This window comes from Ambystoma mexicanum, chromosome 3q, assembly GCF_040938575.1.
Source record: "Ambystoma mexicanum isolate Mex_15411 chromosome 3q, UKY_AmexF1_1, whole genome shotgun sequence".
Taxonomy (NCBI): Eukaryota; Metazoa; Chordata; class Amphibia; order Caudata; family Ambystomatidae; genus Ambystoma; species Ambystoma mexicanum.
The window spans coordinates 157,073,654-157,099,561 of NC_090926.1; the positions used below are offsets into that span (position 1 = coordinate 157,073,654).

General features: G+C 47.7%; 1 protein-coding gene across 1 annotated transcript in view; it reads left to right on the top strand.

Moving 5' to 3' along the window:
* Nucleotides 1–25,908, top strand: part of LETMD1 (LETM1 domain containing 1) — an 826,442-nt gene that overhangs the window by 243,198 nt on the left and 557,336 nt on the right. The window lies entirely within an intron of this gene.

Below are 25,908 nucleotides of genomic sequence, written 5' to 3' on the forward strand. Positions count from 1 at the left end.
GCAAAATCCTAATATGAGATATTTTACAGTTTGGTTATGCTTTCAATAGGGCCTGAGGGGGACATACCAGGCCTATAGACCCGGCAGCTTCGGTACAAATCTCGGATTAGGAACATGTGTTAAAAACATTCATTTAAATCAAATCACCACTCATCAGAGCCGACAACAAAAACATGGTGTGGGCAGACACAGTCTAAAGGACATCATTTCACCAAAATGGCAGGAGTAGCGGAAGTGACATCACACGACCCTTGACCTCAGATGACATCACAAAAAGTGGTGTAATTTGACCCCAGCCCGAAGTGACATTATGGGAAGCTATGTAATACAACCTTTCCCCCCTTGACAAAACAGGAAGTGGCATCACATAGCATTGTTCACACTACGATAAATATGGTTACACAAGAATGAATCACCATATGCATCGTTAATATCAGTGTGTACAGGCCCATATTACCAAATTACTGAATGCAAGCAGACGCTCAAGGTAAAACGATAATCTATCTATCTATCTATGTTCTTGTATTGCGCCACTAACTCTAAGTCCTCAGGGCGCATACAAGAGAAGGGGAAAACAGACAACAGAAACATAAAATTCAAGAAAGACATAATAGGAGGGCAATAATCATGCTATAAGCCAGCAAGAAGGAAGAACACATCTGATGTTGCACATAGGTGGTAATGTAGGAGTGAATGTGTCATGACCCTTACCCCTGGCCCTCACTGGCAAGTCAGCCTTCCAGTTAGGGCCAGGTCAAAGGCCTTAAAACCTCATCCAAGACTCTCTTGGAGTCAGTCCTGGTGCCTTTGGCGCCAAGCTCATAACCATCATGAAGACCGACATTAGAATGGGATTATTTACTTGGGACTATTTAACTTGGGGGGTTCAGACAACATGGAGGCACACACATAGCTCAGTTACAAGGAACTGAGCTATGTGGTCTTGTCTTTTGGTGTGGCAGGCCTGGGACTATTTTTACCTGGACTACTTTGGGTGTGGCAGGCCTGGGACTATTTTACCTGGACTAGTTTACCTGAGACTATTTAAAGCGCACCCAAACAGCAGAACATACTTCGTGTTATTCTGCTGTGGGCAGCGTAACGCTCACCATGTCCAGTTCTTTGATGCCAGCTTACCTGAAACCAAGGACCTGAGAAAGAACACTACAAAACTTACCTGGAACAGTATGCTGTCTTCAATCCATCGCCAACTTCAGTTCCACTCACCTGAAGGTACGAACTCCATCATCCAGCACCGCATGCATCCTGGAATACCATAACCTGGAAAGAGGAGAAAGAAAGACAGCATTAGTAAGCGTTTACTCACGTTTCCTCCCGAACGAAGAAAGCCACACAATTCTTACCAGGGTAGTCATCTCCTGGTCAGTATCATCGCTGGAACATTACGGCGCTCGCCAAAGAACATCGCGACCTACAAGGAGAGGAAAGACACAGGTTAGCAATACAAAAGGCGAAACAGTGCAGCGCATCACGTATTGCTCACCGGACAGCATCACGCACATCGCGCTTTCGCCTCCCGGCCCATGCTCATCTTCAAACTGCATGACAACACCAAAATACCTTTCCATACCTAAAAGGAAATAAGCAAGACATTATTATTCGAACTAAGAGGAACATAAGAACTGCATATAAAGACTGTAAAGCAGCAAACCTACGGAGTCGCAGCAGGCCTGGATTCCCACAGGGATGCTTGCACCAGTGAAGTAACTTGGTCGCTGCTCACCACCCACATCTACTCGCCCCTGCCGGAGCAGGACGGAGAATCCACCTTTTACAATATTAGGGTGAGGAGAAGGCCCAAGGGGGAGGAAGGAGTTGAGGCCAAAGGAGGTGGGAAAACATAAAGACAATCTGGTATTGAATCCAGCTCTCCTATATTGCAGACCCATCTTTAACCAGAGGCCTTACCAAGGGACCGGGAGAGGGTTTGAGCGTGCAAATCATCCAATCAGTGCTGGGTGGCGTCCCCGTGGATACAAGGTGAGCGTAACAGAATGACAGTAACATAAGGAGAGGGAGAATTACTCATGACCTATATCCAACAAGAGAGTTTTTAGTTGTTTCTTAAAAACAACTAATGAACTACTGTCAGCCAGATATTTTGGCATGGAGTTGCATAGGGCAGGAGCCCAGGAATTGAAACCAGCTCCTCCAAATCTCTTCAGAGTAGACATAGGTTGGACCAAAGAAATATTACAATTCGATCGTAATAAACGACCAACAGGTTTCTTTTTTATCCTAGCAATAAGATATGGCGGGGCCTTGCCATGCAAGCATTTGTGCACAATGGACAGCCCCTTATGCTGCAGCCGCTGTTGAACAGGCAGCCAGTGCAGGCTGCGTCTAGCCTCAGAGACGTAATGATGTGTTATTATATAGCACTTAAGTTTAAGTGCTTTATATAGAACAAATGCACATACAATGACACCCAACTCGTGTTGGTACTCATTTATAGACCTCAGAAGGATGAAATGCTGAGTTGGCTATGCAGGAATTCAAACCTGCAACCTGCATATCACACATACATCGCAGCACGAGCGCTCAACCCACTGAACTATCATACCACCTAAAGTTATTTTACCCCTATTATAGTAAAATGAACAATGACATGTCTGAATATTTTCAAAGTCAGAAAGCAAATTACACTCTGTAGTGGATACCAATAAACTGGTAACAGATTTAACAGCGGGCCATTTCATCTGCAGGTCTGGTGCAAAGTTGGCCACATGTTAAGCCTGCGTGGATCTACTTTTCAGGCTTCAGAGGTTGGTAAAATACATACCCTTGGGAGGGTTCATAACTGTGTATTAAAGAATTTAGAGTAGCGCAGGGAAGGCAGAGCACTCACACAGCATTCCCTACTCTGGACACTCGTTACCTCATACATTCAAACAAACATCCTGAACAGCATGTCATGAAGATGGGGAAGATAGAAACATTACAACAAATCATTAATTGTGACACAATGAAATCAAGGGCCACTTGATGTGCTATGGTCAAACATTTCTACACTGTACACAAGCTTTTAGGCACAAAGGTTTTGGCAAGTGACCGAGACACCAAGATGGAATGTCTTGTGATGATCGTAAAAGAGACAAGGACAGAAAAAAACATGCTATAACTGCAACTTGGGAAAAGCAAAATACATATCGTTTTGGTCTGGATTGGGAATTTGAGGTGTTTAGGAACAGAATAAATCAGTGTCTCACCCCCTGGAGTGTGCCTAAAATAAACCTTTAATGAGTCTAGCAATTATTGTATAGAATTCCAGAAAGACTATTTGTTATTCCTATTCTTTCTTATTTAGGGTCAGTGCTCAAAGTGTTACACATGTGGAACCCCCTGTCTTTTTAAGAGGCCTGAACAGGAAAGCCAGCCTCTCCAGAAACAAAGAGCCACATGGCACTGGCCACAGCCCAGAAGCTTCCATAAAATAAAATAAAAGGATTTTCTTTCTTCTTTTTTTCCCAGAGTAGCAAAGGAGACCTCAGGTGTTGAAGTTGCGACCCCAAATGACGTCCCTGCGCGGTCTACCCGACTGTGCCCTACATGAGGGTAAATAGTGAAAATCTTAACCTCATTCCCCCTCCTTAGATACCACAAGCACCATTACAGTAACTAACCTGCTATTGTGCTCCTCCTCCATGGACGACTACTAATCTGCAAAATCTGAATTTTTGGAGCACAACTTTCAAAAGTGAGTAGAGATTTTACCTTCTTGTTGTTCCTGTCCCAATTCTCCTGCTTGTGCGTGTACCCAGCCACCAGCACATGAACAGAAAGATGAACAGCGAACATCCAATCGACTTTGATGTTTTTGCCCCACATGTACCAGTTGTTATGTCATATGATTGCACGTTGTGACGTTGCACGCCACAACGTGCAAATGGAATAAAAAGCCTTGCTTTGCATTCTTTCAGTCAGAGCGGAACGGGACCTGTCAGACCAACACCACTGTGTCAGTCTTCATTGCCGCGCAGCGCAGTGTATACCAGGGCCCCTCCCTACGCTTCACAACAAATGGCGATGAGAAAGTCCAGTCCGTGCACCTGCTGATCAGGCATGCTTGTGGCACATGGATTATCGATCCACACAGCATGTTGTCCCCCAACCCGCCAAAGGAACACCACATGCTCTGTGCAAGCCGGTAAGAAGATTTGTGCTTTTTCATTCTAATTAATGCTCCTCACACTGTCAGAGGTAGGCTTTAGCCTTCACTTTTGGAAAATCCAGGCTACGCCTGCACACACGGTACCACACAGAGCCATCCCAACCATGCGGGAAGGCGCAGCTCTCACCAGAGTGTGCTTGTGCGCCACTCTCCCTCACTGTCCACCCACTATGCGACCATCGGTGATCCATTGCCCGGAACCTGGGTTGCGGCTCCTGGAGTGCCTGTGCAACCCCCCGCAACTTTCGGCCCATTCCCATGACGGGCCCCACATCCCTTAGGGAAGATGTCTGCTGACGATGCTGCCACACCTGCACCATTACTGCAGGGGGGAACATTGCATCAACGAGGGTTGCTTGCACCCCTTTGTGAGCTTGACGTAGAAGGGGCCCGGCCAATTTGGGACCACAGTGTGAGCTGTGCCAAGAATGCCTGGACATGTACTTTAATGCCACGGGGGAGAAGGATGACCTAACAAAGAAGTGCACATTGATATATTCGGCAGGCCCAGCGGTCCACAAGCTATTTATGACCCTGCACCCTACCCATGCATACATGCCAACATTTCAACCCACCTGTGCGGGAGATTCGTCAGAAAAATCGGGAGACAAATATTTTCCCATAGGAATGCACTGGGCAAAGATTTATTTTAGGCGGGAGAACGTAAAATCCATAGTCTCCAGCCTAAATCGGGAGGGTTGGCATGTATGCCGATGACTCCTACGGACGGCTGTTACGGTGCTGTCAGACTACTTCACTCCCATGGTTAATACGTATTAGGACAAATTCATCATGTGCACCAGCATGCAGATTAGCAAGTAGAGCCTAGACAAATACCACAGTAGCCTGAGGCAGCTGATGGCAACCTGCACCTTGGAGAATGAGGAGTAAGAGGTGAGGCTCCAAATCATCATTGGATGCCATTCCGTTAAACTGCAGAGGTAAGTTCTCCATGAACCGGGAATAACACTACAGAGGATCCTTGAACTGGGACTGTCCCACAAGCTGGCGGACACTAGGGCTTCAAAAATGGAGTACATGCTGAAGTCAGACAAGCTAGAAGAGCTGTGCTCAGTGGGAAAACAGCCCCCAAAAAGCCAAGGATCTAGGAGCACCTGGCAACAAAGGAAACACCGGAACCCCTCTAGAACAGCCCCTTGCCCACAATGTGGGTTTGACCTCGCCCATGAGAAAGACTGCACAGCCAAAGAGTACACCTGCACAAGGTGCGGAATCCAAAATCATGTTGCCAGAGTGTGCACAGCATCAGCCCCAGCCAGTGTGTCGAGGGGCAGAGAGTGTCCAAGAGGTGCTCTACAAGATCGGACGGTCCACGTTTTCACTTGTGGAAGCAAGACCCCACTATCCCTAGAATACAGTTTCATAGCCACCATCCAGCATGGTGATCTCTCCATATGCGCCCGATTCTACATGACCAGGGTAGGCACACAGACCCTTCTTGGCTGCTCCACGGCTGAAGCCCTTAGACTCATTCAGTTCGCCCATGGAGTCTTCGTAGAAGATGTGCAAATGCTAGTACAGAGATTCCAAGGCGTATTCACAGGCATAGGGCAGAAGGCAGGTAAACCGATCCAGCTCCACATCGATGACACAATCCATCTGGTGGTGTTGAAACACCGAAGGGTGCCCTTCCACCTTTGTGACAAAGTGGAGAAGGAGATACAAAATCTAGTGGACCTTGACATCATCGAGCTTGTAGAAGGGCCCACCCCCTGGGTGTCTCCAATTGTCATTGCCCATAAACCCAAACAGCCTGACAGCCTCTGCATATGCGTCGTTATATGGTTACCAAACAAGGTAATAAGGAGGGAGAGACATTTGACTCCCACACTGAACACTATTATAGCCGAACTGGAGGGTGCAACCATCTTTTCCAAACTCAACCTCCGCTCAGGATAACACCAACTTCTGCTTCACCAGGACAGTCAATACATAACAACGTTCAAAACACATGTTTTCTTTTGTGCAAATCTCTTTATTAATTTTTTTTATAACATGAAGCAAATTAGCGTCGCATCGTTCTGAGCAATTCCATCATATAACATAGACAGTGATGAGTCCTCATCATTTCTGTATCCTTCTCCAGGCCAAGCAGCCTGCATATAATTACAAGGTGAAGTTCTGAGAATAGTCATAATTCGAAGTTGACAGTCACGTAGCGTTGCCGTGAGTTCAGGGGTACACAAGCCCAATGGGGGCATACCTTTACATATTCCATGTCCTGTTTCCTTCACCTTCCCATGCATCCCATTTGACTACCCCTGTGTCTCCTATCTTTCTCCCATCAGCCATTTCCCCTCTTCAGTAAACCTCCCATCACACCCTCATGCGGGCTTCAAGTCTACTGAGGAGTACTGCTCATTTAACAGCTGACTCCAATCCACCTCCACCCCGTGTTCCAACAACGGGTCTCAGGTCTTCTTCAGGACTAATTCCGCCATCCCCCACCTGTGGATATCCTCTATCTACTGGCGCAAGGACGGCCCCTGTGGTTTCTTCCATGCTATGGCCACTCTCTTTTTGGCCAGTACCGCCATAAATTGGGCCAGCCGTCTCCGCGTTTTGTGGCACTTCCCACTTAGCAATAATCCCCATAAGCACACTTTTGGCACACACTCAAAACTGGAACCCAGTAGCTACTGCTTACCAGTAGTCCACGATCACCGAGCATCCCCACATGTGCCAAATCCCTGCCTGCCCAGTCCCACATCTCGGATAGTCTGCACTTAAGGTTTTGTTCATCGCCGTAGTTTCACGGGTGTTACATATACCCTATGTAGGACATTAAATTGTATCAATTGAAATCTAGCATTTTTCGAGGTCTTCCGGATCTGCTCCCACATCTTTTCCCAGTCTGCTTCCAAGATCTGTTCCCCTGTATCTCTTTCTCACTTAGCCTTAACTGCCAGTTCCTCCTAGGGGCTAGATACCCTATTGATTGATAAATATGAGAAACCCTGGCTCTCCACTCTCCTTGTGTCAGCAGCACTTGCATTAATGGATTCGTAGCTGGTTCCTCCGGGATGTCCGCTCACAGTTTTGATAAGCGTTTAACCATTGTCCCATAGGCTAGGAACTGCCCCCTGGTAATCCCATATTGCAGCCTCCATTCCTCAAATGGCATCACCTTACCTCCTTCAAATAAGGCCCCTATCGAGGCACACGGTAGGTTTGCACTATAGAGTCCCAATACCTGCTTACTTCTGAAAAGTTTCCTCCAGATCTCCTGCACCACCTGGAAAACATTTGTCGTCCCCTTCCCCCCCCCAAACGCTCCCCACAGTAATTCCAATCCACTTTGATGAGTTGTTAGACTCCCCAATAGCCCATTTAATAGCTCCCCCCAGGATTTGTCCACATTAAATCTGCCTGCAGCAGCGCTGCTATAAAATATTGCTCGTAATTTGGTAAATTGAGACCTCCCTCTTGATGTGAACGTCGTAGCGTTGCTATTGAGACCCTCCTCTTCTCTGAGTTCCACAATAGTTCTCCCACTCATTTCAGAGCTACCATTCTTCCAATCTCAACAGTTACCTCCCTGCCCACCTGCAGGGGCACCCCGGCCGCCACCCAGAACAACACCGCTCTTGCATATTTAGTGTAAGATGTTCCCACTACTGTTCCCCCCACCATCTCCTAAGTAGATCTAAATCTTTGCATACCATATGGGTTTCTTGTATCAGAGCAAGCTGTTTTCCATGTCGTTTCGGAAAGCCCCGTACCCATTGACATTTCAACTTGTTACCTAGACCTCAGACATTCCAGGTCCCAATTCTCAAACAATCACCCCCTGTTAGGGATGCAATTGTCTCTGCACTTCCATACATTCCCCATCTCTGTGGTACCCGCTAGCCTCGTCTGAGTTGCTCCAATCCGTTCCATCAGCCTCGCTTCAAACTTCAACCAACTAGGCAACCGTGCCAAACATGTGTGCACCCCCAACTTCCCTCTCATCCCCTTTCCCAATTGCTCGCCCTTTCTCCCTCCATCCCCTTCCCCCTCCCATTGCCCCTCTGTTAACTCTCCCATGTAACCCCTTTATTTTCCCCAACTGGTCCCTCGACCCCTCCGCTCTCCCCCGATCCCTCAACTCCCACCCCCACAGACCTCCCCTTCCCTCCCATGGACCTCCCCCAACCATGGTCCGAATCCCCTTGCCCCCCTAACTCTTGACCTTAAACCATTCCCCCACCGTCCCCCTTCCCTAGTGGACGAACGGCTGCCATTCCAGGGGTGCCCCCCTGTCGCCTCAATTCCACCCATCATTGAAAGCATATTGTGCTTTCCCACCCTCAATCTTTAAGCTGGTACCTCACCTCCTTGCAGATCCTCTCTTACCATTCTCAGTTTCCAGCCCTCACCCCACCCCTCTCAGTCACCTGACGGTTGTGCCTCCTTCACATCCTCTCCCTGAGCACTCAATCCCTGCAACTGCGTATCCAGCCAGGTCCACACCTCCTGCAGTGATCCAAAAAAACAAATCTCCCTCCTGCAATAACCTTCAATTTAGCCAGGAAAAACATCATGCATTTAATGTTTAGCTCTCTGATGCAGCCCCTCACTACGTCATACGTTTTACGTTGGCGTTGCACTTCCAATGTAAAACTTTGTGTTTCCCACTTCGTAATGGCCCACCCTTCGGTACTCCTGTAGGATGGCATCCCTGTCTCTAAAGTTTAAGATTTTCGCCACTATGGCCCTCATTACGACCCTTGCGGAAATCGACCGACCGGACCGCCATAGCGTAAATAGCGTTTCCGCCATTGCACGACGGAGCAAAGTGCGGCTCATTCCGACCCATCGGGCACGAGCACCACGCAATGGCGGAAGTGCAAAGTCCGCGATGGCGGAAATGTCCCCAAAACGCCCCTCACCGCCGTCGTACAGCGACCTAGGTGCAATACCGCCACCGGACATAGCGGTCACCGCAAAGAGCGGCAATCGGAAAATACCGTGACCGTAAATATACGGAAACGGAAGCAAAAACATGGACCCGGAACGGGAAACAGCACGCCGTACACCTATAAAACCAGAACATTCACACAACCATTAAAATTACTACCCTGAGAGACATCCCAACCCGACATCCACCCTCGTGAAACCAAAACAATGGGAAAAGTAGCGAAAAAAGCGTGCGACCGCAAGCGGCAGGTCCACTTCTCACGTGAGGAACTCACGGTGCTCACAGAGACCCTCCAGGAGAATGCTGCCGTCGTCTTCTCGACGCAAATGACCAGGACGGCACTTGCGAACAAGAAGGCCATATGGGCCCTGGTGGCACAGCGGGTAAGTGCGGTGGGGACCGCACCCCTCAACCCACAGCAATGCAGAAAGCGATGGGACGACCTGCGGATCCGCGTCCGTAGCATACTTTCTGCAAACCGAAACATTGCCACAGCTACCGGGGGAGGATCGGAATCACCCATCAAGCTGACCCCCTGGGAAGAAATCTGTGCCTCCACCATTGGAATGGAGACCATAGAGGGAGTCGGAGGGATGGAGAAAGGAGTGCAGACATCCGAAGAATCAGGTAGGTGGGCCAAATAAAACTATGCCAAAACCACAATGTCCAATCATGTGAAGTACCATGTGTCCACATAGTGCAACAGAAACACATGTCCAGGAGAACGTCCACTTACATTGGCCTGATAGCGGACATTGAAAGTCAAATTAAATAAATAAATAATTAAAATCCCTAAAAACACCCTCTACACGTGCAGCAGGCACCCCCTAACTGCAGGCTGCAATACAACTGCACCCTCAATCCACACAAAAATGAAACTACCTCCAAGGCCCTGACCCAAATCACCCTCAGGTACCACCCCAATGCATGTGATACATTGCCATTCCAATTTCCACAGACCCATTAATAACGCTCGCCCTCCTTTACTCCACCACAGGGTCCGATTCAAACGACGAGCTCCAGGACACCCCTACCAGCACACCTGCAAAGAGGGCCAAGACCAACGGCCAAAGACCCTCCACCTCAGCTGCACGCATCAAGACACGGCTGCAGCACAAATCAAGTGCCAGCACACAGGAGGGGACTTCAACAGGCACCCCAGCAGCCAGCATGGCCACAACACCACCACCACCACAGGCCCCCCCAATGGATGCCACAGAAGGCACTGCTTCTGGTGGCAGCAGCACCATAGGTGACACTGCATTAATAGCAGCATGCTCCGACACAGAAAACGGTGATGTCGAAGTTAGATCCATCTGAAGTGGGAGAATGGAAGACCAGGCTCCCGTCCTTCACCTCTCGCGCTTGGCCTAGAGGGTCTCGGCCCAGACACCCGCCGCGAGAAGAGTTTGTCCATTTACCAGACGACCAGGTACCCTGGTACAGGAACATACGGATGTGTCCATCTGCCTGCCCAGCAGCCCACACTGGCCATGCCGACACCTGCGGCTCGGATCAGCTAGACTAAAATCCACACGTCGTTAGAGATGCCATGACGACCTAGACAACGGGAAGCACATCTGTACAAATATACACACTGAACATCTCCACACCAATCTACACGAAGAACATACTCAGTGCTCTGACGTAGGCGATAGGCATATTCACGGACGTGCATCTTTATTATTTTTACATAGGCTTTCAGAATGCAGAAACGCAAGACGCATCATGAACTCATCTATAACGCTTGCTCACGCTTCTCTTGAAACCCGTTACTACCATGAGAGGTATAATGGAAACACGATACTGGTCATGGAAATATATGCTATTATAACCTAAAAGCACCTATGCACCAAACGGACTACTTATGCACCAGGCCCGAGTAGGCCTCAACCAAGAGCTCCCGTGGACATTAACAAAGCAAGAGTCAGGTTGCTGATCCTGCAGAAAGAACCCGGTGGAACAACCAGCCAAGGTCGCAATGTTGCAAACCCACATTCCAAGAACAAATCATCAAAGGCACGATGTTGCAACCTCGCACTCCGCGCCCCAAACGATAAAGTCACGCCGGCAAATTAAACCAGACGCGCAGTAGAAAAAACAATATTAATTGTACAGAATTCTGCCTCTTTCACAGTCCCTCCCCACGTGACCAAGCCGAACCTGACGAGATGCCAAAACCCAGGAGAGAAAAGGCGTCTGGGTCCCTCGCTACGAGACACAGGCCGATACACTTGAAAGGATCAATGGACATCTGCTACAGTGGGAGCGGTCAGCCTTCCACCTATGAATAAATCCTCACATTGTCTGCACGTACCCATATTGAAACATTGTTGCAATCACAGGTACACCGAGAGCTGGGAACAACGGTGGTCCCAGGCCGGGAAGCTCACGAGTGCACCAATCAGAACATGGGGCTCTTATCTCAGACGTCAGTAATATTAGCCAATCCTCAGGAGTCTTCATGTAACAATTCTTATGTATCTAATTGTAGGGACAACCCAGATATACCACCTGACTACACCTTGTCCACTAATATCATTCTCTATATGTGTACTATACTAACCCTACCACTCGAGCAACCAATTAAGAGTGGTGATAGGTTTTTTTGTTAACTTTCTGAAGTGACGCAAGTAGCGCGTCATAATGCAGTAAAAAGGGCCTGCGAGCCCCATGATTGTGTGTGTGTCAGGACGAACGCGTGCGCTCCTTGACCCATCCCTGCCGTTTTGTCTAAATAAACAGCAGAGTCACCTTGCTCCTTGTGTGTGTCTCATACTCTATCTCATCTGGGATATACGGGAGGAGTTGGGGCCTCCCTGCCCGGAGGTCTGCGGACGGCCCGGCCGACCCCGGCAGAATTTCCCCCCGACAAGTTGGAGGCACTGCTGAGATCTGTTTAAGATCGACTTTTATTTTTAATTTTTCCAGGCACTCCCGTTGCGAGGAGGCCCGGCGGCGCGGCCCCCTCTGCCGTTGCCCCCTTCTGAGGACTACAGGACCATCGCGGAGCTGCGAGAAGACCGGACAGCGCAATCCGGATATTGGCCCTCGGGAGCCGGTTGAGAAGTATCCCGCCCGCGGTCGGCGAGTGTCCAGACGTGGTCCAGACGAGGGGAGGTGGCGAGCCGCTTGGAGGGGTGCACGCAGTCGAGCGGCCCTGCATCGAGAGAACTTGGTGAGCATGACACGCACAACAAGCAATGCGAAATTGTGAGGGAGGGGGAGGAAGTAAATAAGGGAGGAGGGAGGTATTGTACAGATGTGCGGCGAAGGTTTAACTGAGGGTTGCCAATGGAATGAATGGTAGCGGACGAGTGCGAGAGCAGTCGGCTAAGTTACACGAAAGAGGGGGGCGGGGCACGAAAACATCACGTGCAGCCGCTCGTAAGACACTGATGGCCTAGATTGCGACTACGTGTGAGGGTGGGTGTGTGTGGTTTCCTACGATTTGACATTTATTGATCAATGAGTAGATGAAGTTCCCTATTGTTCGAGCAAGAAACTCGATAGGTAGATGACGTTTCCCTGTGGACGGTAGCTAGTTACATAGTTGCCCAAAACGGAAGATAATTGGCTGGTTAAGCCCTCCTGTTGAGGGGCGTATCACACGCGAGGCGACGCAGCGTGCGCAGTCCGGTTATATTATTGATGAGATTACCTTGTTCCAGGAGAGACAGGAAGACAGCTGTAGGGTTAGCGGGGTAGATTGCAAGTGTATTTTGAACTTAAAGAACATAACAAGAATGTACCAGTAGCTCGAAGAAATCGGTGACGTCACCAGTAGGGATTTAATAAGATATCGCGAGCATAAGAAACTTTGGGATTGAGAGTGGTGGGGAAGAGAAACATGATAAAGGAGCGGATACGGAGATAAACGATAAACGAGTGGATCGAAAGAGGAGAAGGGGCGTGGCTGCACACGGAGAACGCACGGAGAACGCCGGCCACGGCAAGTGTAAAAGGGGGAGGAGAACGGAGAAACAGGACGACTGTATAAGATCGTCGTAAGGGGTACGCAGCCGCGGGGGGCTGCGTGCGCTTCGGCCGCAGGGGGCCGTAGGGGAAGGAATATAATCTAACATCATACATATATACATATATATTTGTTTTATTATTATTATTTTTTATTTTTATTTTTTTTTTATTATTAGTATTGCATAATTTGTCAAAGGATTGTCGTAAGTCCCCACACTTGCGGGGCAAGGTAAGCAATATAAGGTTGTATATTGTAAACTGCTAGTAAAGGGAAGGGTAACAAGGGGAGTGCCATTATGTCATACGGGAGAGGGTCGGGAGGGTGGGGGAATACCCTCACTACCCCACTACAACACATATGCACCACACTGCCACCACATAGGGAGAAATTAATTAAGTACAGCATAGAGTGGACCCAGGGGACGGACAACAAAATGTTAACACCATGGCCGCCTAATGGTAGTTTCGATCCATATGCCCAACATTCACTATTAAACCATCTGCACAATACGTACAAGGGGAAGAAGTTGGCAAACCATGTGGAAGTGTTTAACTTATGGAGGATGTTCCAGGGGTCCCGACCAGGACCAAATGGAATGTTCACTATGGAGGAAACACCGGAAGAAAAGGAGATTAAGAAAGAAGGAACGGATGGGGAAAAGGGGTGTGAAAGGACAAAGAATACGGGGAATGAAGGACAGGGAGGAGAAAAGATTGATAAATCAAACGACATAAAAAAGGAACCGAACAATGAGATACCCATAACACCGGGAGTGAAAACAGAGGGAGGAGGGTTGTACCCTTTAAGAGAATTAGGAGAAATAGAAGGACAGTTCAGGGCGGCTGAAGGATACTCGAACCCGGCATACAGCCCTCCACCATATGTGGCTCATAGGAAGATACCAATGGGGGAAGGGAGGATTGGAGAAGAGCAGACTGTAGAGATAGGAAACGATGAGTGGGTAGCTGCACAGATATTATTGAAATTACGAGGCTCACTAACTGGAGAAGAAAGGGAGGCGGTAAAGAGAACAAACGAGGATAGTGCCAGAGAGAGTGAAATGAGGGGAGAGGAGCTACTACGGCAGAAGGAAGAGATTTTGGAGGAAAGATTAGCAAAACTAAGGGATGAGCAGAATGAATTGATCAAACAACTTGAGAGGGAGGAAAGAGAGAGAGTGAGGAAAAGGAAAGAAGGTAAGAACGAATTGGAAAAATTAAGGGAACGAAATGAGGAGCAAAAGAGAGAAGCTGAGAGGGTAAAAGCAGCAGCAGATAGGGTATCAAGAGTAGTGCTGAGAGAGAAGAAGAAGGAAGAAGAAGAAAAGGAAAAGGAAATGGAAATATGGAGGAGGAGGGTACTATCAGAGACAGCTAAGAAATATGAAGAGGGGAAGGTAATAGAGAGTATAGTAGAAAGAGAAAGGGTGAAATGGGAAAGGAAGAAAGAGGATGAAAGAATATTGGAACAGATGAGCAACGAAGTAATGGAGGAATTGAAAAGGAAAAGGGAGGAAAATAGTAGGGAAATGGAGGAGAGAAGTGAAGGGGGAAGAGAAGGGAGGAGTAGGGAGAGTGAAAGATGGGGAGATGTATATAAAAGTAGAGAGGTAGCAACAACATCAGCACTAGGGGGAACAGTTGGTAACAACGAAAGGGGAGAAAGAGACCTAATAGACTTAAAAACAGTAACAATAAAAGGAAAAAAGGCAGAGTGGGGGGTGCCATTTATGAATGACTTTTGCAGTGAGGAGGAAGAAGGAGTGGAGAAGGATGGAAGAAAGAGTGAAAGGGAAAGCTTAGATAAGCTATACCTCACTAGAACAAACATAGATTCGCCCTGGATGAGTAGAAGATGGGAGGAGCTGGAGAGAAGTAAGGAGGGAGTGAAAAGAATAGGGGAAACACAAACCCATGAAACCACGCCACCCACATCCCCATCACGCCCTCCCACGTCACACCCTACATGTTCAACCACCGCACGCTCACTGCACAGAATAAAGCTCGCGCCCTTCATGAACGAACTTACACCTTATGCATGTCGGCTTAGGGACCTCCCTAGTCGCAGGCAAGACAGACAAATAAACATACCCATATTGAACACAGGAATTGACGAAAAAAGGGGAAAGGAAGAAGAGGGAGATAGGAGCAGAGGTAGTAAGGAAGAATTTGAAGTAGTAAAGGAAACGGGGGAAGAGGAGGGGTGTGAAGACTCAATATTATGGAGCATAAAGGGTGACACAAGACAGAATTTAATGCCACTGTTGGAGAGAGGAGGGGTTAGACCACAGTATGTACCTTGGAAACATACGGATAAAGAAAATATAAAATGTAGGCTCCCATCACTAAGTGGAGGTGCGGGTAAGTGGATATATGAAATGGAAAAACACACCGCAGGACAGAAACTAGCAGTAGGAGATGTGAAGGGCCTGTTAATATCAATATTAGGGGATAGAGCGGATGACATTTGGAAAAGAGCGGGATTCCATGGGGTAACAATAACGAACACATCGCATGATGGGGCACCATTTGCAAACTGCAGACATGCGCTATGGCAGGCACTGAGAGTGCAGTACCCAGATACATCAGACATAGGAGCCATTACTTCCCGTAAGATGGGTGAAAATGAGGATCCTGTTGATTATATCCAGGATATTCAAGAGAAGTGGCGCATGGAAACTAGAGAACAATGGGACAAAACACCAGCCATATTTTATCATATACTAGTACAAGGGCTCCCAGAAGGAGTTCAGAAACAACTAAAGAAAGTAGTGGGGATGGAAGCAAAACCATGGCCAGAAATACAACTGACTATAGTACATCACTGCAGGACATGGCAAGGAAAAATGAAACAAAAGGAAGAGGACAGGAAAACAGAAGAGGCCAAACTAGTACAGAAAAAACTTACTAAATACACAATGGAAGGGGCACTAATAACTACGCCCACACCAGTGGCCCAAAGCCCAACGCAAGTAGTGGCTGCACAAGATCCCGCTCAAATAGCGCCTCCACAAGGTGTAATACAGCAAGTGCCGCCTCTGCAATTACACGCACCAAACATGGGAGGAGGGTACCCAATGCAAGGAACTGGGTATTATAGTTATAACAGAGGGAGAGGAGGGTTTATGAGGGGGAGAGGATACGGATATAATACCCAACAACAGGCTGGGGAACTTAGAAATTACTACCCCACAGGGCAACCCGTATACCAGGACAACACAGGGAGCTTCCCATGGCAAAGCAGGGAACCACCCGTGTGTTGGAGCTGCGGACTATTAGGACACATGTCACGTACATGTAGGGTCAGGCCAGGAACACCAGCATGGAATGAACAAGCACAACCTAGGACCTCACAAGAACAGCAGGGCATACAACGACAGCAGATGTCACAACAAGGGAGTGACCCACAACAACAAACAACACAACAGCCACAAACCTATTCACTGCCACAACAACAAATAACACAGCAACTGCCACCGCCACAACAACAAGTAGCGTTAATACACCCACCACCCCAAACTCAACAAACGCAATTGGGTAGGGTGACGGTGTTGGGACACAACCCTTACACAGGGAATGGCCAATCATTGTACCCCCAATAGGTCAGCCCACAGACGGCCTTGGTGTGTCCCATCCTGTCAGTAACACCTAATAGTGCGGAGGAACCACGCATAGAGGTAACGATAGGTGACAAAAAATTATCATTCCTTGTTGACACCGGGGCAACCCGGTCTTGCATAAGGGAAGGTAAATTTAAGATGTCAGGCGAAGCCATGAACACCCAAGGATATCCTGGGGCTAAAGGGTTGGTTCCATTTACTGATAACGTTCCCTTATCTATTGGAGATTATGATCTGTCAGTTCCACTTTTGTATTATAGTGCCTCACCAGTAAATATACTGGGGAGAGACATAATGAACAGGTTGAATATGACGATCTCCTTTACAGAGGATGGCATAATTTGCTCTACTCCAGGGATTAACATGCTCGCAGCACGACAGATTTTGCAAGCATACTGTGGACAGACAGCGATTAGGGCGGAGCCAGTAGATGGCGAGCTATTCCAGTATGGCACAGACATGGCATTTGCATGGATGCCAGGGATAGAAGGGAAAATATGGAGGAGGCCAGCAGCCTATCTGTTCCGACCAGAAACACCAGTTAATGAACTGGAAGGGAAGGTGTTTGTAATGGACATTGAGAGCATTATTGCAACAGCTGATTATGTTGCTGTGCACGCCCAAGATAAAGAAGGGAGAGCATGGAGGGCGGTGATAGCACTAGCAGAAGGATGTAGGCTGACCCAGGTGTCAGATGAAGAGCTGTTCTCAGAAGAAAAGGAGGAAGATGAAATGGTGTTCATGATGAGTGTAGAAATATGGCTACGAGTGGCTCACAAACAAGTAGCACAGAAAATTGCAATGGCACTTGAGGCACCCGCAGGCACCCCAGTCCCATTTTTTAAGGAGGATATGTCAAAGGTGCCCAAATCATTATGGACTATTAGCCCTTATGACGTGGGATGCATAAAAAGCATAGGGGGTGTAAGGATAAAATTGAAAAAAGGTGCCATACTACCAAGAGTGAAACAGTACCCATTGTCAAAAGAGGCAGATGAGGGCATATATGAAACCATAACGGCCCTTATAAACAATGGCATATTGGTCCCCTCAGAATCACCATGTAACACAGCTGTGTACCCGGTGCGCAAGGCTAAAGGGGGGTCTTGGCGCTTCATACAGGACCTCAGACCCTTGAACAACATAGTAGAAGCAGAGTATCCAGTAACAGCAAACCCGGCCACAATATTGTGTGGCATTCCAGCAGAAGCATCACGATTTACAGTGATTGACCTTAAAAATGCTTTTTTCTCAATACCATTACACCCAGACTCACAAGATTTGACAAGCTTCACTTACCGAAATACAAAGTGGAAACATACCAGATTACCACAGGGGTATTGTGAATCACCCTCAATTTTCAATAGAGTAATACAGATGGATTTGGGTAACGTTGAGGTGGAAAGCACAGTGTTACAGTATGTGGATGACATAATAATTTGCAGTACAAACGAAAGTAAATGTAGAGAGGACTCCTTAAAAATGTTGACAATATTGGCTGAAAAGGGGTACAAGGTAGACATGGAAAAGATACAATACTGTCAGGAACAGGTACTTTACATTGGCCAACTGATATCTCAACATGGAAGAAGGATTGCACCACAAAGAGCACAGGCCATCTCAAGTACTCCCGTGCCACAGACTGTGAGAGAACTGCAGCAATTTCTGGGGCTGTGCAACTACTGTAGAGCATGGGTATTTGATTACAGCTCATACATAGGACCCCTGCTTGAGGGTTTGAAGGAAGCAAATAAAGGGGAGAAAAAGTTGGGATGGACTATGGAAATGAGGGAGGCATTTGACGAATTGAAAGACGCGATATCAACTGCTCCAGTACTGGCATCCCCAAACTATGAGCGACGCTTTTTTATATTTTCACATTGCGACTCAGCAGTGATGAAAGCAGTATTGGCACAAAAAACGAGCATGGGCTATAAACCAGTAGCATTTTACAGCGGGCACTTAGACCCTGTGATGTTAGGCCACTTCCCTTGTGAACAAGGTCTTGCTGCAGCTGCTTTTGCAGTAGAAAAAGCATCAGCAATAACTATGGGGTGTCCAACTACACTGTTTGTGGAACATGCACTATTTGCAATATTGAATAAACCTAAGTCCACACTAACGACACAGAGGGCATCAGGTTATGAGATTATTTTGTCTAAAGCTGAACTAGCAATTGTTAGATGTAGCACGGTTAACCCTGCAAGATTCCTAGCAGAAGTAATTGAAGAGGGAGATTACGCCCACGACTGCACCCAAATAACTAAAATGTACTCATGTACTAGAAAAGTTGAAGAAAACGCACTAGAGGGAGGTGAGCTTTTGTTTATTGATGGGTCATCAACTATTGATCAAGGAGATGGGATACGAAGGACTGGGGCAGCAGTAGTAAAAATGATGGAGGCGCCGGTGTGTGTGGCTATGAAGTGTGTACAACTACCACAGCATTACTCTGCTCAAGCCGCGGAACTGGTTGCACTAATATTGGCATTAAAGGAAAGTTTTAATAAAAGAGTAACCATATATTCCGACAGTGCATATGTTACATCCACTGTCCACTCAGGGTTATCAAAATGGAGAAGAAGAGGGTTTAGGAGAGCTGATGGCACTCCAGTACAACATGCCCTCTTGTTGGCTGAACTAATTGAAGTAATAAACGACCCCCAAGAACTAGCCCTAGTCAAATGCACCGCACACACCAATGGTGAAGACTACGTCTCAAAAGGGAATGCAGCAGCAGACGCACATGCGAAATATGCTGCATACTTTGGTGAGATATGGAACCCCACAGACTCACAGAGAGGGAGAGGGAGGGGAATAGCTAGGGAGATGTTAATAAGAGAAGGGTACACCCATCTCCCAGCCACACAGATTATGGAGCTACAAGCGGCTGCACCAATGGCCGAAAAAGAAGTATGGGTGAAAAGAGGATGTACAATGTCACCAACCGACGCACTATGGCGCCAGGGTGGCACTGGGAAAGTTGTAATACCGTTAGCACTGTTAAATACCGCCCTGAGCCAATTACATCACCCTGCCCATACAGGCAAGGAAATAATAGCAGCACGAATTAGAGAAGATTGGTTTTGTCCTGAATTAAACTCCCATGTGTCAAATTTTATCAGCAATTGCCTCACATGTCAACAGTTTACGGCCGGTCATACTCTAAAAGTGATAAGAGGTACCATACCCCGGCCAGAAGGACCTTTTCGGCACCTTCACATTGACTATGTTGATATGATCAACATATGTCAAGGTAATAGGTATATGATTGTAGTAGTATGCCCATTTTCGAGGTGGATTGAAGCAGGGCCCTGTTCACACCCTGATGCGTTTAGAGCAGCCAAATTCATAGTAAGGGAGGTTTTCCCCAGGTGGGGAGTGTGCGAGGTGTTAAGATCAGACAACGGCCCACATTTCGCAAACGAAATGTTCCAGCATATCACATCCCTGCTGAACATTAAACACAAATTTGCATGTGCATACCACCCACAGGCTAATGGTGTATGTGAACGCCTGAATGGCTTATTGAAGGAGGCAATTGCAAAAATACAACAAACAACAAAGAAAAGTTGGTTGTATTGCCTTCCGTTAGCTTTATTTGAACTGAGAAATAGGCCAGGGTCCGACCACCACCTCACCCCTCACGAAGTGGTTACTGGACGTCAAATGCGCCTTCCCCTAACCCCAACGTCAAGGGCATTCACAGACCACGAAAGTTCAGCGAGTGTGTTAGGTGATGAAATGTATCAATATGTGTCTTCTTTGATTACTAGTGTCGTGTTTGTGTCTCAACAGCTCGAGCGCACACGGGGCGGGTCTACCAGCAATAAAGAAAAAGGCGCAAGTACAGAATTGGGAAAGGAGAACTTGTGCAAACTTGCCAAAGGTGACCACGTACTACTTCGCAATTTCAATAGAAAGTGGAACGAGAAGAGGTTCACTGGCTCCCATCTGGTAGAGGACGTATCAACAAGAGCAGTAAAACTAAAGGATAAGCGTGCCTGGAACCACCTACATGACGTAAAGATCTACAAACTGCAGACCCGCCCCAGCGCCAACGACAGGTCCATTGGAAGAACAGCAACAACATCCCCGACAGCGGAAGAAAGTTCCACCACAGACAACGACCCAATTGTCCCCTCGGAGACGATAACTGACGAAGAAAGGGGTGATCCCCATACTGCCCACCCCATGGTCACACGCTCAAAGAGTAAAAATACTTCCGCCATCTGAGCGCAAACCCCCCCCCATTGACTCCTAAGTACAGTTGTAACTAAAACTGAAGGACCTTGCTTGCACCAATACACATGTAAACACGTGAATGTTCTCTTTTTTCTCTCGCACATACAGGAACTGCGTAATATTGTATTGTTAAGAAAAGCTAATTAACAAGTTCGGTGTACAGGCGTAGATGGTGCTGCCAGACGATAACTACCCAGAAGAATTGTCACACCAATTTGTATACGAAATAAAAAGGCCAACATACCTAAAAAGGAGAAGGGTACGTGTCTACTACACAGCCTTCCTCCTGGCCATAGAATATTACATGCCCCACCTCCGCCCATACTTGCCGGTCCTAAGAGACCGATCACTTAGAGTAGCGTGGGAGCAGCTCTTCGCCTGGGCACTGAATGACTACTTGATAGGGAGAGCTTAAAGGAAACAAAACTAACATTTAATAACGAGCACTTTTGAGAATTTTTAGGCGGGCAACTTTAACGTCTCAAGAATACGCTGCCAGGACTGCAGCAAGGTAAGAGCAAAATGCCGGTGAGATTAGCATATGTAATAAAAATAATAGGGATTTTATGGTCACCGGGTTCTTGGCTGCCTCTGTCTGGCAGTACAGCTATGCTATCAATTTTATTGCTGCACCCAAACCTAATATACCCCCGTTCCCTGCTGCAACAGGTGTTACGTCAGGTGGTAATAGTAACATTGCACCCAAGCAAAATAGAGTTAAACGCAGCACATACTCAGACAATAAAGGTATTGATAATTATGTACAAGATTCAGCACACGTCGCAAACAACATATGGTACCAGCACATGACCCGCATTGGTAAGCAGACAACTGAGGATAGCTGTTACGTTTGCTCATTAATACCATACGCCATGAGCGCTTCACGAACATTTGTTGCCACAGAAATAGATGAAAAGACGGCACTGTGCATAATATATTTGGCCCTGTTCCAAACGAAAGGAAGATTTCAAGGAACAGTAGTGCACATGACATGGAAAACACGAGACTCATACCCATATGAAAACAACTTCCTCAAGACCTATCTGAGTTATCACAAGACCAGTTTACATGCTGAAGCATTCAGATACATAACAAGTGGCCCTGCAAAAGGAGAAACAAAGAAGGTAACACTGCAGTATCTACCATGTGATTGGTACGCCACTGAAGTTCCGGGTAAACAAGGATGCTGGGAGAGGCCGCTACTGACGATAACAGGAAAGGTGTATCTGGGCAACAGCTGGGAGATAGGAGTGATTGGCAGCAACATGGTAACAAAAGAAACTATCTCAACCATCGAGACACACAATCATCGATGTTGGACGACGTGGATCAAGTATGTACCAATGCTCACGTGGGTAGAAGAAGATGAAGACCCAATAACAATACTACCGTTGACGGCGCCCAAAGTATGCTACCAGCATAAAGGAGAGGTGGACGTAGGATATAACACCAATTGTGCAAGCGTGATGGAGTTACCTGAGGGGGGAGCGGGAACAGCAGTAATAATGGACCATTATTGGGCCTGTGGAGAAAAGGCATATCATACACTGCCTCCCCTGTGGAATGGTGTGTGCACAATGGTACACGTCAATGTACCATCACTAGTGGTACCTAAGAAGAATGTCGATGTGGCGAAATTTCCTAAAATGGATGAAGGGGATAAGAGAAGAAAGAGATCTGCACCACTTCAGAAGGAGCAAGAGAACAGGACCAACAGCAATGATACTGTCCTAAATAGGAGAAAATACAAGGAGAGCCACTGACAGGAAATTACCTGTGGGGAAGGTCGGAAACGGAACTAACATCAATACCGCCAGAACACAGACTATTCAGCAGAGCAGCAATGTTCTTCTCCTCAATAATACATCCGGGACTGCAGGCATACGCAAACGCAAAATGGCTCCAAATAACCAGATGGGAACTAATGATGACCATCAATTCAACAGTAAATGGGTTCAACGCAATTAAAGAGGAGCTGCGAGCTGTAAGGATGGTAGCACTCCAGAACAGATATGTATTGGACCTTCTCACAGCAATGGAAGGAGGAGTTTGTGCAAAGATAGGACAATCTTGCTGCACGTTCATACCTGCGAACGATGCTGACAATGGTACACTGACAGAAGCAGTTTCACAATTGGCCCAGATGCACTCCAAAATGATGGATGAAAGTAACGGTGTAGACAAGGATAAGAGCTGGTTTTCACTATTATGGTCATGGATGCCATCGTGGCTGTCAGATGGACTGAAAATAATAGTGGGGTGTACTATTTTGGCTGGAGCTACTCTGATCATAATTAGGTTTTGGAAGGCCCGGAAGGCACGCACGACTGACGAGTTGCTGGAAATGGTGGGAATGCACCCCTTAATGCCAGCAGATGACGGCCAGCATACAGGTGTGATAATACAAGAGAGGGAGAAGTTGCGCACCCAAATCATCACCAACCATCTAGACCCACCATCAGTGAAGATCGAGAACCCAAGGAACCCCAGGAGCTACATAGGAAGATGGGTATACTGTACTCCTGGAGGAACATGTGAATATATGTATTGGTCATTTGAAGATCATGTAAACCATTATGGACATCTCGGAGGGATAACTAAGATATGGAGGGTAAGAGGAGATAACGAGAAGGATATGTTTGTGGTCGACAAGTCGACCAGAGGGGGGACTGAAGTGGGAGAATGGAAGACCAGGCTCCCGTCCTTCACCTCTCGCGCTTGGCCTAGAGGGTCTCGGCCCAGACACCCGCCGCGAGAAGAGTTTGTCCATTTACCAGACGACCAGGTACCCTGGTACAGGAACATACGGATGTGTCCATCTGCCTGCCCAGCAGCCCACACTGGCCATGCCGACACCTGCGGCTCGGATCAGCTAGACTAAAATCCACACGTCGTTAGAGATGCCATGACGACCTAGACAACGGGAAGCACATCTGTACAAATATACACACTGAACATCTCCACACCAATCTACACGAAGAACATACTCAGTGCTCTGACATAGGCGACAGGCATATTCACGGACGTGCATCTTTATTATTTTTACATAGGCTTTCAGAATGCAGAAACGCAAGACGCATCATGAACTCATCTATAACGCTTGCTCACGCTTCTCTTGAAACCCGTTACTACCATGAGAGGTATAATGGAAACACGATACTGGTCATGGAAATATATGCTATTATAACCTAAAAGCACCTATGCACCAAACGGACTACTTATGCACCAGGCCCGAGTAGGCCTCAACCAAGAGCTCCCGTGGACATTAACAAAGCAAGAGTCAGGTTGCTGATCCTGCAGAAAGAACCCGGTGGAACAACCAGCCAAGGTCGCAATGTTGCAAACCCACATTCCAAGAACAAATCATCAAAGGCACGATGTTGCAACCTCGCACTCCGCGCCCCAAACGATAAAGTCACGCCGGCAAATTAAACCAGACGCGCAGTAGAAAAAACAATATTAATTGTACAGAATTCTGCCTCTTTCACGGTCCCTCCCCACGTGACCAAGCCGAACCTGACGAGATGCCAAAACCCAGGAGAGAAAAGGCGTCTGGGTCCCTCGCTACGAGACACAGGCCGATACACTTGAAAGGATCAATGGACATCTGCTACAGTGGGAGCGGTCAGCCTTCCACCTATGAATAAATCCTCACATTGTCTGCACGTACCCATATTGAAACATTGTTGCAATCACAGGTACACCGAGAGCTGGGAACAACGGTGGTCCCAGGCTGGGAAGCTCACGAGTGCACCAATCAGAACATGGGGCTCTTATCTCAGACGTCAGTAATATTAGCCAATCCTCAGGAGTCTTCATGTAACAATTCTTATGTATCTAATTGTAGGGACAACCCAGATATACCACCTGACTACACCTTGTCCACTAATATCATTCTCTATATGTGTACTATACTAACCCTACCACTCGAGCAACCAATTAAGAGTGGCGATAGGTTTTTTTGTTAACTTTCTGAAGTGACGCAAGTAGCGCGTCATAATGCAGTAAAAAGGGCCTGCGAGCCCCATGATTGTGTGTGTGTCAGGACGAACGCGTGCGCTCCTTGACCCATCCCTGCCGTTTTGTCTAAATAAACAGCAGAGTCACCTTGCTCCTTGTGTGTGTCTCATACTCCATCTCATCTGGGATATACGGGAGGAGTTGGGGCCTCCCTGCCCGGAGGTCTGCGGACGGCCCGGCCGACCCCGGCAGAATTTCCCCCCGACACATCCATGACCTGTCTCAATCCCCCTGTCTGTTCCATCCCGTACACCATGAGGATACCACGCAGGGGCACTCACAAGACGACGACTGGCCATCCCCCACAAGCCCTGTGGCAAGGCAACATCAGGTGATCAGCCCCTCTGTGACACCACCGCAAATGGCCATGGCCCAGCAGAGGCAACAGTCCCTCGACCAGGTGATCGAGCAACAGCAGCAACTGGCCACGCTCCTCAAGGAGCATGCTGATGAATGTGGGGGTACCAAGGCAGCCATAGAAACATGTACAGAGACACTAAGGGCAGAAATGGAGAGAAGCACCGAGAGCCTGAGAGAACAAATGGAGAGAAGCACCGAGAGCCTGAGAGTACAAATGGAGAGAAGCACCGAGAGCCTGAGGGGGGAACTGCATGCGACGTCCAAAGACGTATGTGCTGAACTTGCCGCTGTGCGCCGTGTGCTCACTGAGCTCTCACAAACCCTTAGGGACATGCATGGACGTGAGCAGGCAGAGACATCATCCGTTGCAAGTTCCGTCCAGGGCAGCCCCCAACGTAGATCTGGGAGGAACCTGCACTCCACAGACAGGGGTGCCCCTGATACCCGGAGAGGGGGCTTGCAATAGCGACTGCCCACAGACTATGAGCATCCTTGGACACTGGTGTTCGGGGGGGAGGTAGGAGGGTGGAGGGGGTGTGTTGGGCTCACTTGGGTGGCGGGTCGATGGG